The 13,868-nt window shown below is 44.5% G+C and overlaps 1 protein-coding gene across 4 annotated transcripts in view; it reads right to left on the bottom strand.

The window, feature by feature from the left end:
• The window catches only part of RPH3A (rabphilin 3A), a 433,918-nt gene extending 432,008 nt beyond the window's left edge, over nt 1-1,910 (bottom strand). For 2 of the 4 annotated variants that reach the window (XM_073625921.1, XM_073625905.1), the window contains exon 1: nt 1,523-1,910. The gene's annotated coding sequence lies outside the window, so the exon portion shown is untranslated. The remainder of the gene's footprint in view (nt 1-1,522) is intronic. The other 2 variants (XM_073625913.1, XM_073625897.1) reach the window with 1 other exon arrangement.
• Between the last annotated feature and the right edge of the window lie 11,958 nt (nt 1,911-13,868).

Below are 13,868 nucleotides of genomic sequence, written 5' to 3' on the forward strand. Positions count from 1 at the left end.
TACCTCTCATAGAAGCACTGCTGTGCAGCAGGAACCCTGTAATGCTTAACAGCACCATTATATCTAAAATCACTGATAATCCACAAGCTAATTGCTCATCAGAATAAAGGGATTTTCTTTTAATTAGCACATCAAGTTCAGGTAACTGATAACACCATGCATGCTGTTAAATAATGAGCTAAAATAGAGCATTTTAAATAGCAACCTATGACAGTACAAACAGAAAGATTTGTGCCAATATAATCCAGCTCACCTCCTATTCCTTTGCAAATTATGAAGCTATACTCAGCAAACAGATTTTATTCTAATTTAAAAAGCTTGCCATCTAAAAGGTTCAAAAGAGTAATCTATGAATCTTAAACCTAAAAAATAAGAACACCCACCAACCCTTCCGTTTAGTTTTTGTACCCAGCAATGCTGGAGTTTAAATGGATAATTAGGCTGTATGCAGTGAGCCTTGCTTAACCCCTGCAATGCATAATAGATGGGGCTGCAGGGAAGGGGTTAACTGCATCAGGATGCCAGACAAAGGCACTGACAGATCCTTGCACAATGCTATGCAGCACAGTCGGTGCAGCATTCTGACAGCCCCATTTTGCAGGCAAGTGTCCCTTTATGTCTATTCCTGGTGCAATCTATAAAAGCCTCTTCCTATTGTCTACCTGGGGGGGTGGTGGTGGAGGGAATGGTTTTCTGCAGCTGCCAACATGACATAAGTGGCTTCCTCCCTTTAGAAGAGTATGAAGGTTTCTAGGAATCCCCATTGTAATCAATACAGAACCGGATATAACCTGTTAAGTTTAGAGAACAGGCTGATCATTGATCATAATGCAACCTGTGCAATATAAAGATAAGTTGGGTGCCCAGGAATACTGAGTGTACACCTCATCCTATAGAAATAGGATACAAAATAAAAGAGCAATCGCAAATAATACAGGCATCGATCATAATGCAACCTGTGCAATATAAAGATAAGTTGGGTGCCCAGGAATTAATGTACATCTCATCCTATAGAAATAGGATGCAAAATAAATGAGCAATTACAAATAATACAGGCTGATCATTGATCATAATGCAACATAAAGATAAGTTAAGTGCCCAGGAATGAATGTAGATCTCATCCTATATAAATAAGATACAAAATAAAAGAGCAATCACAAATAATACAGGCTGATCATTGATCATAATGCAACATAAAGATAAGTTAAGTGCCCAGGAATGAATGTAGATCTCATCCTATAGAAATAAGATACAAAATAAAAGAGCAATCACAAATAATACAGGCTGATCATTGATCATAATGCAACCTGTGCAATATAAAGATAAGTTGGGTGCCCAGGAATGAGCGTACATCTCATCCTATAGAAATAGGATACAAAATAAAAGAGCAATCACAAATAATACAGGCTGATCATTGATCATAATGCAACCTATGTATTAAATAAGATAGTTGGGTACCCAGGATACAAAATAAAAGAACAATCACAGATGGTCTATAAATCAAGTGCTTGCATGTCTTTACCTTGTATGAAGCAGCAAAGTGTAGAAGCCAGCAGCTTGCAGAGACTGCCTTGGATCTAATACTCCCTTAGCTCTGATGAGTTGCCTGAAATGTAAAAGACAAAGCAAGAGAGGAGAGGGAGAGGTAAAGTAAATGCTACACTACATTTCCGTCCGGGGATGTCTGCAGCTGAAGGCTTTCTGGGAAAGACAGCAAATGCTTCAGCTGGATCCCTTGCTGAGCAGGCAATGTGTGCGCACTCTCCTGGGCTGGGAGCAGTGGGGGAATCAATACACCTCATCAGCACTGGGGAGGCGGACAGCGCCTGGCTCTGCTATCAATGAGTCTGCCACTGCACACCATTCATGGCTTCTACTGCTCACCACTCATCACTGCTCACCATTCATGGCTTCTACTGCTCACCACTCATCACTGCACACCATTCCACAAGTTCAGGATTCATTGCCACTCATCATCACATCCACATCACATGCAGAGCTTGCACTTTTCGCTGAAAACATCTTTAGGGGCCATGTCTAGATGATTGTTTCTTATCTAAATGCCATTAGCTAGAGCAGTATTTAAATAGCGCTAATGAAGATACACTTCGTTAGAGCTACACTTTATTACAAGCGGCTGGAAATGCCTGATGGAACATTCAATGCAGTACGTGATGATCGCAGTGGTAGAAAGAGCGATTCGCTGATTTTTGGTTCACCTGAATAGGTTGTCAACAACCAGCAGTCTGTTGGTTTTTTGTTTTTTTTCAACCTTTTTTTAATCGCTTGACCTCTGGAAGATTTACCCCCCTTCATGACCAGGCTATTTTTTGCGTTATATTAACTAACAATTGGGCAGTCATGTGACACTGTTCCCAAACAAAATTTATTTCCATTTTTTCTTTTGGTGGTATTTGTTCACCACTGTGTTTTTTATTTTTTGCACTATAAACATAAAAAGGCTGACAATTTTGAAACAAAAACTATATTTTTTACTTTCTGCTATAAAACACATCCAAAAAAAATAAAAATAACAAATTTCTTAATAAATTTGGGCCAATATGTATTCTGCTACATGTTTCTTTCCTGACAGCTCCATGTTAGCACAATGGTAAGCTGACATTTAGCTCTTCAGGAAAGGAAAATTGCAGTAAGTATTTAATATTAGTTTTCTGTTTTCCTGACACCATGTCAACTACCACTGTGCTGACATGTAACTCGTCAGGAAAGGAAAATTGCGGTAAGTATTTGATATTCAATTTTCCATTATTAAGAATATAGTGATTGGTTTGCGCAAACATTATAACTTCTACAAATTATAGGATATATATTGGAATTTTGTTATTTATTTGTTTATTTTTTACTAGTAATGGCAGTGATCATCGACCTATAGCGGGGCTGCGATATTGCGGCGGACATTGGGACACTAACTGACACTTTTGAAACATTTTGGGAACCAGTGACACTAATAGTGCGATCAGTGCTAAAAATATGCACTGTCAGTGTACCAATGACACCTAGGGCAATCAAAGGGTTAAATGTGTGCCTAGCCAGTATTTTAGTGTACTGTGTGTGGTGCTTTTACTAGAAAATCTATTACTTCCCCGCTGACAGGACAGGTCTTTGCCTTCTTTACATAGGCATATCCCCGTCCTGTGTAAATTCATGACGATCGCCAGGTGCCAACAGTACGACTGGGTTGCTGGCAGCGCACGCACGCACGTAAAGTGTCAGATTAAATGTGGGAATGTTGAAAACAAAACATACATATTACCTACCTGCTGCAGCATTGATCTGATGCTGTCGCTGTACCCGACGTCTCAAAGCTCAAGTACTGAGTGATCATGTGACCTCTATTGCCCAGTTCTCGGGTCTGCTCTGAGCACTGAGTGGTGACTATCAGGCACCACTCTCTGCTGTGCCCCTCCAGCACTCACTTCAGAGGGGGAGGGAGTGGCTGGCTCAAGCTCTCAGCACTGTGCTGGCAGGCTGAGCCAGTTGCCGTTCAAGTACCAGGGTGGATCAGGTGGTAATTTGAGTAATTAGGCGGTGTACTTCTGTCCAGAAGGGTTGGTTTATGGGACAGGACCACCATATGATATGCCTGCTGTTTTTATATGTTTGTGAGTATCAGTTTGGCTGTGGCTTTATAATAAATTGTTTGGTGGTAATGCACGAGGAGCATGCGCCCTCTTGTGTGTGTGTTTTGCAGTTTACTGAAGATTTCTCGATCTGTGGTAGGTTGCACCCGAGGAAGCATTATGCACCTAAGTGGCCTTGGGAGCGTCTTGTATGGAGTGCTGGAGTGTTGTTGTGGATCCAGACCACTAATGACAGGTAAGGATGAGCTCCGGCGTGTTCGCACAGCCCAAGTGCAGAGCCCGCCAGGAAGTCAGCACTGCACTGCGCTAATCACAGGCAGTGAGACATTGTCCTCATGTGTGGCTGCAGAGATCGGGAAATGTCTCACTGCCTGTGATTAGCGCAGCGCCGTGCCGACTTCCTGGCGGGCTCTGCACGTGGAGTGTGCGAACATGCCGGAGCTCATCCTTAATGACAGTTTAAATCCACCAGGAGACTGGATGATAATGTACCAACTGTAAAAGTCATGTTTATAAGATCTCGGTGCTCCCTGTAGAAGTCTGCATGTGGACATTCATACACTTCTAATGACAGGCTTAATCCACCTGTATCACTAATGACAGGTTAAATGCACCTGGAGACTGGATGATGATGCACCAACTATACAAGCCATGCATATACGTAATTTAAGCCAGGTCTCAGTGGTCCCTGTGGAAATCTGCATGTGGACATTTGTATACTACTAATGACAGATTAAAACCACCTGGAGACTGGATAAAGTGGCACCTACTACCATATACACTCACCGGCCACTTTATTAGGTACACCTGTTCAATTGCTTGGTAACACAAATTGCTAATCAGCCAATCACATGGCAGCAACTCAATGCATTAAGGCATCTAGACGTGGTGAAGACGGCTTGCTGAAGTTCAAACCGAGCATCAGAATTGGGAAGAAAGGGGATTTAAGTGACTTTGAACGTGGCATGGTTGTTGGTGCCAGATGGGCTGGTCTGAGTATTTCAAAAACTGATGATCTACTGGGAATTTCACACACAACCATCTCTAGGGTTTACAGAAAATGGTCTGAAAAAGAGCAAATATCCAGTGAGTGGCAGTTGTGGGGACGGAAATGCCTTGTTGATGTCAGAAGTCAGAGGAGAATGGGCAGACTGGTTTGATATGATAGAAAGGCAACAGTAACTGAAATAATCACTTGTTAGAACCAAGGTATGCAGAATACCGTCTCTGAATGCACAACACATTGAACCTTTAAGCAGATGGGCTACAGCAGAAAAAGACCACACTGGGTGCCACTCGTGTCAGCTATAAACAGGAAACTGAGGCTACAATTCACACAGGTTCACCAAAATTGGAGAATAGAAGATTGGAAAAACACTGCCTGGTCTGATGAGCCTCGATTTCAGCTACGACATTCAGATGGTAGGGTCAGAATTTGGTGTAAACAACATAAAAGCATGGATCCATCCTGTCTTGTATCAACGGTTCAAGCTGGTGGTGTAATGGTGTGGGGGGTATTTTCTTGGCACACGTTTGGCCCCTTAGTACCAATTGAGCATTGTTTAAACACCACGTCCTACCTGAGTATGGTTGCTGACCATGTCCATCCCTTTATGACTACTATGCTATCATGTCAATATGGACCAAAATCTCTGAGGAATGCTTCCAACACCTTGTTGAATCTATGCCATGAAGAATTAAGGCAAAAGGGGGTCCAACCCCGTTCTAGCAAGGTGTATAAAGTGGCCGGTGAGTGTATATTGTCTCGGTGGTCCCTTTAAAAGCAAATATACAGACATTTTCTTCTTTAATAAATAACAGGTGAAATCCACCTTGAGATTTTTCTCATACTGGAGCATTCAAGTTTTTTGCAGCATTCATAGATTGTCTATGTCATCTCTATGTGCTAGTTTCAACCTTTTGATGTGCTTCATCCTCAGAAACACAGGAACCTTTTACTGAGCCGTCTTGGAATACAATCTGGATGATATACCACTGTAATTGTTAAGTGGAAGAAGTGAATGATTTAGCATATTTGTTGATTTGCTACTCTACAGTTGTCCTAATGATTGTAGGATTAACTATTTCACTCACAGAGCCTTTTATGGGACTGCTTCTAGTCTGAGAGAGTATCACCACTATTATTACATCCTTATCTGTATAGTTGATACGCATTTTTTGATTCATTGATTTTTTTTAGAGTATGATGTATTTACATATATTTTGAAAATCATTTTGGGAGTATCTTGGGTTTTAGTGGGTATACCTTTGTTTTAACTTGTGACCGTGTGTCTTTATACTTTTTATGTAATAAAGTTTATTTGGTATACAGTTAGCTGCATAAGAGTCAGATATCTTTCTGTTTCATTATTGCTTTTTTATAAATATATATATCAGAATTTCTGTGGAAGCCCTAAAAAAATATATATTTTTACAGAAGTTGTGTCTCACGGCTACTAACAGCATGTACAACTAGAACTTGTGCTTTGAGTGCTCTGCTAGTGTACAACTTGCCAGTGAAAATATGCAGCAAGTTCACAGACTTACAATTCAACACTGCTTCATATTTGAATAACAGAGTGTTGCCACAAAGATTGCGACTGGGGGTTTATTGAATTTACAGGTACCATCATCCTAAAAGTACTGAAACTAGAAAGGGTTGGGGAGAGTATAGCAAGGACTACTCCAAACAATCCCTACCTCCCCTTCAAAAAATATGTGGACTATTACGGTACCCCATGAAAACCATACAATGTAAATAAAAATTTCAATTTATTGAATTACAAAACATAAAATGTATGTATAAATACAGTTTGACAACAAGGCAACTTAGGGATTGTTACAAGACAACATATATTCTAAAATAACAGTGCATAAAGCCCGCATAGGTAAATGAAGGCCAGATGAAGTACTTAAGGACGTTAGCCTCAACAGTTTTGCGGCAGATGCCGCTTCCTCAGGAGGCGTCCAAATATAGCATCTAGAAAGGTGAAACAATCAAGATTACATAACTATATTTACACATGGTATATAATAATGCAAAGTCATAAAACATAGAATTGGAGTAATTTAAGTTGTGTAAGCACACTCACCAATCATTGCCCTGACGGGCAAGGACGGCACTTGTGAGACGCCCAAGTCGGGCGTTCCCCCTGGCGTGAGCACGGGGGGGGCTGACAAGACATGCTGGTGTAAAAAAAGAGGATATGTAATATTACGTATTGGTTTAGGGTGTATACTAAAATGAAACGTACTCCACCGTAGTGTATGGGAAATAGAAGGGGGTGAAAGGAAAGGGGGGGGGGGGGGGGAAAGGGGGGGAAACGGTGAATGGGAAAGGGAAGATATAGGGAGAGATAAGGGGAGGGAAAGGACCAGGGGAAGAAAGGAAGGACAAAAGAGGCAGGGAATAGGGAAGAGAAGGGGGGGAGGAGGGGGAAAGAGGGGGGGGAAGGGGGGGAAGAAGGAAGGAGAAGGGGGGAAGGGAAAGGGGGGGTGAAATGGCGGAGGTGAGAGGGAAGGGGGAGGGGGAGGAGAGGGGAAAGGGGGGGAGGTGAGAAATAGAGAATGCTGGGGTAAATAGAAGTTACCATCCACCGCTGTAGGACGCCCAGGGAGTGATGTAACCACTAGTAATCAATTGATACCCACCAAGTCTGTAGACAGACAGGTAATAGTTTTTAATGACACCCAGGAGTAAGCACTGGTACCCAGCAGCAACATGAGGATTGCTGAAAGACAATAGGGCAAGGGAAAGCCCATAAGGTATATAAAATAGTGCCTGAAAGAATCTCCTCAATCTGTCTGGAGTCTGCTGCAAAGGTGGAGCCCACCGAGGTGGAACTCCGCCATGAAACAATGCACCATCCACCCAGAGGAGTGAAGAGACCTGGCAAATAGTCCTTGCTATACTCTCCCCACCTTTCTAGCTTCATATTTGTGGCAAGGTATCCTTGCTATCTGGGTTATGAGGCGGGGGGGGGGGGGGGCTTTGTGGGATGCTTTTAACTATGGAACCATGTGTGGCTTTAGGGGTGGAAGGGAGCTGAAGGGCTCTGAAGAAGGTAGTGGGACCTTGAGGCTCTTTTTTGCTTTTAGGGGAAGAGGGGAGCTCTGGGGCTGAATTGCCCCCCTCAACTCTCTATGTACGCATAGACAGTTCAGATCTTCTTCTCTGTGTGTCTCCCATCTGAAAATGGAGGCAACTTCTCCTTCTTCCTGCCTCTGGTCATACGAATTACATATGACACATGAGAAGGGGGGGACAGGAAAAGGGCAGTCTGACTCCCCAGTGGGTATATGTACTAAGAAGAAGTTCTCTCTGTTTTCTTCCAGCAACTATCCAGGCCCCTGCTTTTCCAGATAGGAGTGACGCTTTTCAGAGCACTTCCCTGCATAGAAACACTGCCCCTAGGACAACTGCCCCTCCTTGCCCCCCTTGGTCCCAATCCTGCTTCCCAGAGCCCAAGACTTCAGAGGGGTCCATAGAAAAGCTAAAAAAAAAAAGTTGTGCTCTTCATAGTCAGTTAAAGCTTTGAAATTCTTTAGACACTTTATTCAGGAGGTGATGGAGAATTGCAGGCTTTCTATTGTTCCTAATAAAAGTTTCCTTCAAGTATATCAGACAACATCACATATACCTATTTCCTGTTACTGGACGCACTATATTCATGCTATGGGCTACCAAAATATGAGTCATTTGCAAAGAGTACAGAACAAAATAGAGACCACAAAAAATTGGACTTTTTTGGCACCGTATCAAACACACAAAATCGTTTGTATATGTAAATATTGTCTTTTATTAGAAAATGTGTTAAAAACAAATTAAAACCATTAGATAGTATTAACCCAAACTAGTGTGTGAGCATACACACCCCCTGTATACAGATAGGAAGCCTCCAAAGTATTGAAACTGGCACATATGTAATGAAACAAATACAATCACCAAGGACAAATAATATAGCAGGGGGCTATCTCTGTGGAGGGGTGCGCCGCCTCACACTAGGCAGACAGTTCTGTGTACATGTTTTGCGTTGACAAATAACGCTCTTCTGGAGCCTAAAGGGTTAATTACAGTGTTAAACCAAGCAAAATGTGTGGACCACAAAATAGGGAGGAACAGAGCCAGTGGCAGGCGTGACCCCCCATATGATTGCAAGTAGAAATGAGGATACACAACAAAGGGTTATTATATCAGTTGCTCTAGCAATACTCAGCCGTTGTGTCGTTTATGGAGCCTCCAGTCTACTATTTGGGTGTACTGACCAGTAATACCTCTGCGGATCCGAGAGGCCTATTCTGCCTCTTGTTTTTGGCAGTACTAATTTTGCCCATCCAATACGTGCTGTCTTGGTTCCCCAGAGAAAGGCCCTACATATCCTCTTGTAGGTTGCAAAGAAAGAGGGTGGCAAATGGATCGGGACAGTTTGTAGTTTATATAATAAACGGGGGAGTACCGTCATCTTGAGAATTGCAGCCCGACCAAACCATGATAAGTTGGGGGCTTCCCATCTGTTGAGATCCCGCTGTATAGTTCTCAGTTCTGCTAGGAAGTTTTTTTCGTACAAGTCTTAAAGCTTACTAGGGAGTTGCATACCTAGATAGGTGAGGGCATCTGCTTTCCAGCGAAATGGGAAGTTATTCTGACATAGTTGAATTACTGTAGGGGGTAGTGATATGTTTAGCGCAAAGAATTTTGAATAGTTGATCTTTAGGTTCAAGATAGTCAAAGAACCGGCATTTGTTTGGGAAGGGACATTAACGGGGACGAGAGGAAAAACAGGATATCGTCTGAAAAGGCGGCAATCTTATATTCCCATTGGTGTACTTCTATGCCTTTGATATTTGGGTTTGCTCGAATGCAACGAAGGAGGGGTTCTAGAGTGAGGATATACAGTATGGGGGACAGGGGGCACACCTGTCTGGTCCCATTCTGGATTAGGAAGGCGTCCGACAGGTGGCCATTAACCCAGACTCTAGCCCTGGGCTTAGTGTATAGCACCCTGATAAAGGCACAGTCCCAGGTTTTCTAGGACTGCGCCCATGTAGTCCCAGGCCACTCTGTCGAACACCTTCTCCGTGTCCATGGCTAAAAAGCAGCCTTCACGTTGGGTAGAGGTGAGCCAATGGTGCAAATTGAGGGCCTTAATGGTGTTGTCCCTGGCTTCTCTTCCAGGGACAAAACCAACCTGGTCCAGACCTACCCATGCAGGTACATGGTAAGTCAGTCGAGTGGCCAGGATCTTGGCAAACAATTTGACATCCGCATTTAAAAGGGATATGGGTCGATAGTTGGCTACGTCAGTGGGATCTTTGACTTTTGACTCCGGACTTTTGCCAGGCTTCGTAGCCTCCAAGGCCTCCTCCCACTTCTCCACTGAGAGCGAGGCTTCCAGGGCTTGTCTATTCTCAGTCAAAAGTGCTTGTGGGCTATATGTTTTTAAGAACTCCCGTATGACATTCGCGCGTGTGGTCTCGTCCACCGACCCGTGTTCATGTGCTTGGAGGTCGTATAGTTTGCTGTAAAATAATTTATTACATGCATTTGTGCGCTTCCCATTGAGTCATGGGGGACACGTCTGGTGTGTTGTTATGTCAAAAGTAGTCCCTAATGGTCTGTGTGATGTCTGCGAGGTCTCTAGGTTCGGACAGTAGGGTGGAATCTAGCCTCCATATTTTGGTAGAGGTTTCCCTCTGTGGGAATTGTAACGTCAGTGTGATCGGGTTGTGGTCAGAGAGTACCATATTCTCTATAGTTGCATCATGGAAGTATGTCAGGTCGATCTGGTGAATGAAAAGGTAGTCGAGCCTCGAGTAGCGTTTATGTGGGGATGAGAAAAATGTATAGTCCTTCTCCTGTGGGTTTATGGTGCACCAGGTGTTGTGGAGCGTGAGGGAGGCCAAGTGGAGCTTTTTCTTGGCGCAGGGCAGAGAATGAGAGTGAGGATGTGCCATTGGAGGTATCAAGAAGCGGATCAAGGGCTATGTTAAAGTCCCCCCCCCAGTATAAGAAGGCCTGTCTGAAATAATGTAAGTTGTAAGAGGACCTCCTTCAGGAAGGTCTCCTGTCCAGAGTTGGGGCAGTATATGTTTGCCAGGGTCAATGTTCTGACTTTCCAGACCCCCTTTAGGAAAAGGAATCTGCCCTCTGGGTCAAGAACTTGGTCCGTGAGGTGAAATGCAAACGATTTTGCGAGCAGTATCGAAACCCCCTTTGTTTTGGAGTCCACACAAGTTGCATGAAATACCTCAGGAAATCGACTATTGGATAGGCGGGGTATGGAGCCCGATTTAAAGTGTGTTTCTTGCAGAAATACCACCTGAGCTCTATGGCGGTATACCTCAGCAAGAGTGCTACTGCGTTTTTCGGGTATATTAAGGCCCTTGGTGTTCAGAGAATGAACCTAGAGGAACAAAGGAGTTGATGTCTGCACTGTAGGAGGCATGTTCAATAAAGGGAGTCGTTTGTCAATGGCACCTCCAAGGTTTGGATGGGAAAGGTTTAGGGGGTGAGGGATAGGGGGTAGGGGAAAGCAGGAAAGAAGAGTAAAGGGGCCGCGCCTGTTTTGGGAGGCAGCTCAGAGAGCTATCGTAGCCTAAAGGCTATGATACTCCCCATAAAGGACCTAGGTGTGATACACCTTTATTCCTTTATGGGGAGTGATTCAAATTTAATGTCAGTCCAGCTGAGTTACCTAAGGATGGAGAGTATGGGGCAGGAGGGTAGCAAGAGATTATTCCGGCTAGGTTCAAGGGGGAAGCCTGCCTCCTTGTGGTGGGGTGAGAACTTAGCACCAAAAACAGAGTCGTGCACCCTGCCATCCAGGAACTCCAAAGGGCAAACATAGTCTGTGATGGGGGCATGTCGGGCAGGGCCAGTCAAGCACGGTGGGGGGAACCCTTTCCAGCAGCCGACAGGTTCGGGATTCCCCACAAGCCAGGGCCACCCATAACATCCTATGAGCATGTGGAGTAGCTTGTAGAAAAATTATGAAGCGGTAAATATACCACGTTAGAAAAACTGAAATAACTGAATTAACCTAGTTGCCACGTAAGCTACCATAGTGGTTTTTTGAGGCCTCTAACCCCAAGATCGTCCAAATCAGGGATGCGTCCGAGGGCAGGGGATCCCACCCACCAGCGGGTCTCCAGGGTTAAATCCCTGGGTTAGTTCACCCGAAAGGGAACATGTGGCCTTGCAAACTATTATCCAACTTAACTATGGTGGCGCATACCCTGCCCAACTCGGATGAAGAGTGCGTGTCCCCTGACTTCGGATTTCCTGGTTCCTCTGGTCGCAGTCTACCATGATCTAATAACCAGCCACGGGTCAGGGTTAGTCTTCCTAGGGTACCCTAGGAAGTGTCCCAGCTTCGGTGGAGGTTATGCATGGGAGAACATCAAAAGCAAACAACTGTATACAGTCACATTCACAATGGTGAGCTGCAATGGTCGCCCTACCTCCAGGGCCTATGCAATAGGAAGCAGTAGTAGGACTCTGCACTGCCAGTGAGATTCGCGCAGCAGCGGTATGGTGCACTTGGGTGGGGGGGGGGTGAGGGCGCATGGGAGTTTGAGAGGGGAGGGGAGGGAGATGGAGGGGGAACAAAGTGACTTAAGCATCAATTTCAGCGTTACTGCTGTCAGAGGCAAACAACAGGTGTCAATCATACTCAGTTCTTCGCTATACTAACCAAGAAGTCAGTCCCATTTTGAGGAAAGTCTGGACTAATCGGGTATGAGAAGGCATCTGGGTTTATGTATCCTCTGTTAGCTGACTTAGTACTGTAAGATGGGAAGAGTATGCTTCTTCCCATGGGTCAGCTGTCTCCACAGATGGGAAAGATCTCTCTAAGACCCGGCTGGGGCTGGGGCTGGGGTTTGTCTCAGATAAAGTCACTGAAGGGTCGGGGTGTTGGTGGAGGTAGGTGCTTACCTCTGCAGGGTTTTAATTCCAGGTCCCATAATAAGGTCTCTTTATCCTGGTCTCCGGGCACATCAGTGCCTGATCAAGTAAGTGTCTTTCCTCAGGACATGAAGAAGAAACCGTAGGTGTTCATCTAAGTGTGGGCTAGAGTATATAGTAGTGCAGAAAATGGAAGGATACCTGAGACAATGTCAAATCCACCCGCAACTTCTTACCATTCGCTCGTATTTTGCTTGGATCTAGGAAGATGTTGTGAGCCTGATCACTGGACAGTAGGGATGAGCCGAACACCCCCCTGTTTGGTTCGCACCAGAACTTGCGAACAGGCAAAAAATTCGCTCGAACACGCGAACACCGTTAAAGTCTATGGGACACGAACATGAATAATCAAAAGTGCTAATTTTAAAGGCTTATATGCAAGTTATTATCATAAAAAGTGTTTGGGGACCTGGGTCCTGCCCCAGGGGACATGTATCAATGCAAAAAAAAGTTTTAAAAACGGCCGTTTTTTCGGGAGCAGTGATTTTAATAATGCTTAAAGTGAAACAATAAAAGTGTAATATTCCTTTAAATTTTGTACCTGGGGGGTGTCTATAGTATGCCTGTAAAGGGGCGCATGTTTCCCGTGTTTAGAACAGTCTGACAGCAAAATGACATTTCAAAGGAAAAAAAGTCATTTAAAACTACTCGTGGCTATTAATGAATTGCCAGTCCGACAATACACATAAAAGTTTATTGATAGAAAACGGCATGGGAATTCCCCACAGGGGAACACCGAACCAAAATAAAAAAAAAAAATGACGTGGGGGTCCCCCTAAATTCCATACCAGGCCCTTCAGGTCTAGTATGGATTTTTTAGGGGAACCCCGTGCCAAAATTAAAAAAAAAAATTGGCGTGGGGTCCCCCCAAAAATCCATACCAGACCCTTATCCGAGCACGCAACCTGGCAGGCCGCAGGAAAAGAGGGGGGACGAGAGAGCGCCCCCCCTCCTGAACCGTACCAGGCCACATGCCCTCAACATTGGGAGGGTGCTTTGGGGTAGCCCCCAAAACATCTTGTCCCCATGTTGATGGGGACAAGGGCCTCATCCCCACAACCCTTGCCCGGTGGTTGTGGGGGTCTGCGGGGGGCTTATCGGAATCTGGAAGCCCCCTTTAAAAAGGGGACCCCCAGATCCCTGAAGGGTCTGGTATAGATTTTGAGGGGGACCCCACGCCATTTTTTTAAAAATTTTGGCCGGGGTTCCCCTTAATATCCATACCAGACCTGAAGGGCCTGGTATGGAATTTAGGGGGACCCCCACGTCATTTTTTTTTTAAATGTTGGTTTGGGGTTCCC

Source organism: Aquarana catesbeiana, linkage group LG01 (assembly GCF_042186555.1).
Source record: "Aquarana catesbeiana isolate 2022-GZ linkage group LG01, ASM4218655v1, whole genome shotgun sequence".
NCBI classification, from domain to species: domain Eukaryota; kingdom Metazoa; phylum Chordata; class Amphibia; order Anura; family Ranidae; genus Aquarana; species Aquarana catesbeiana.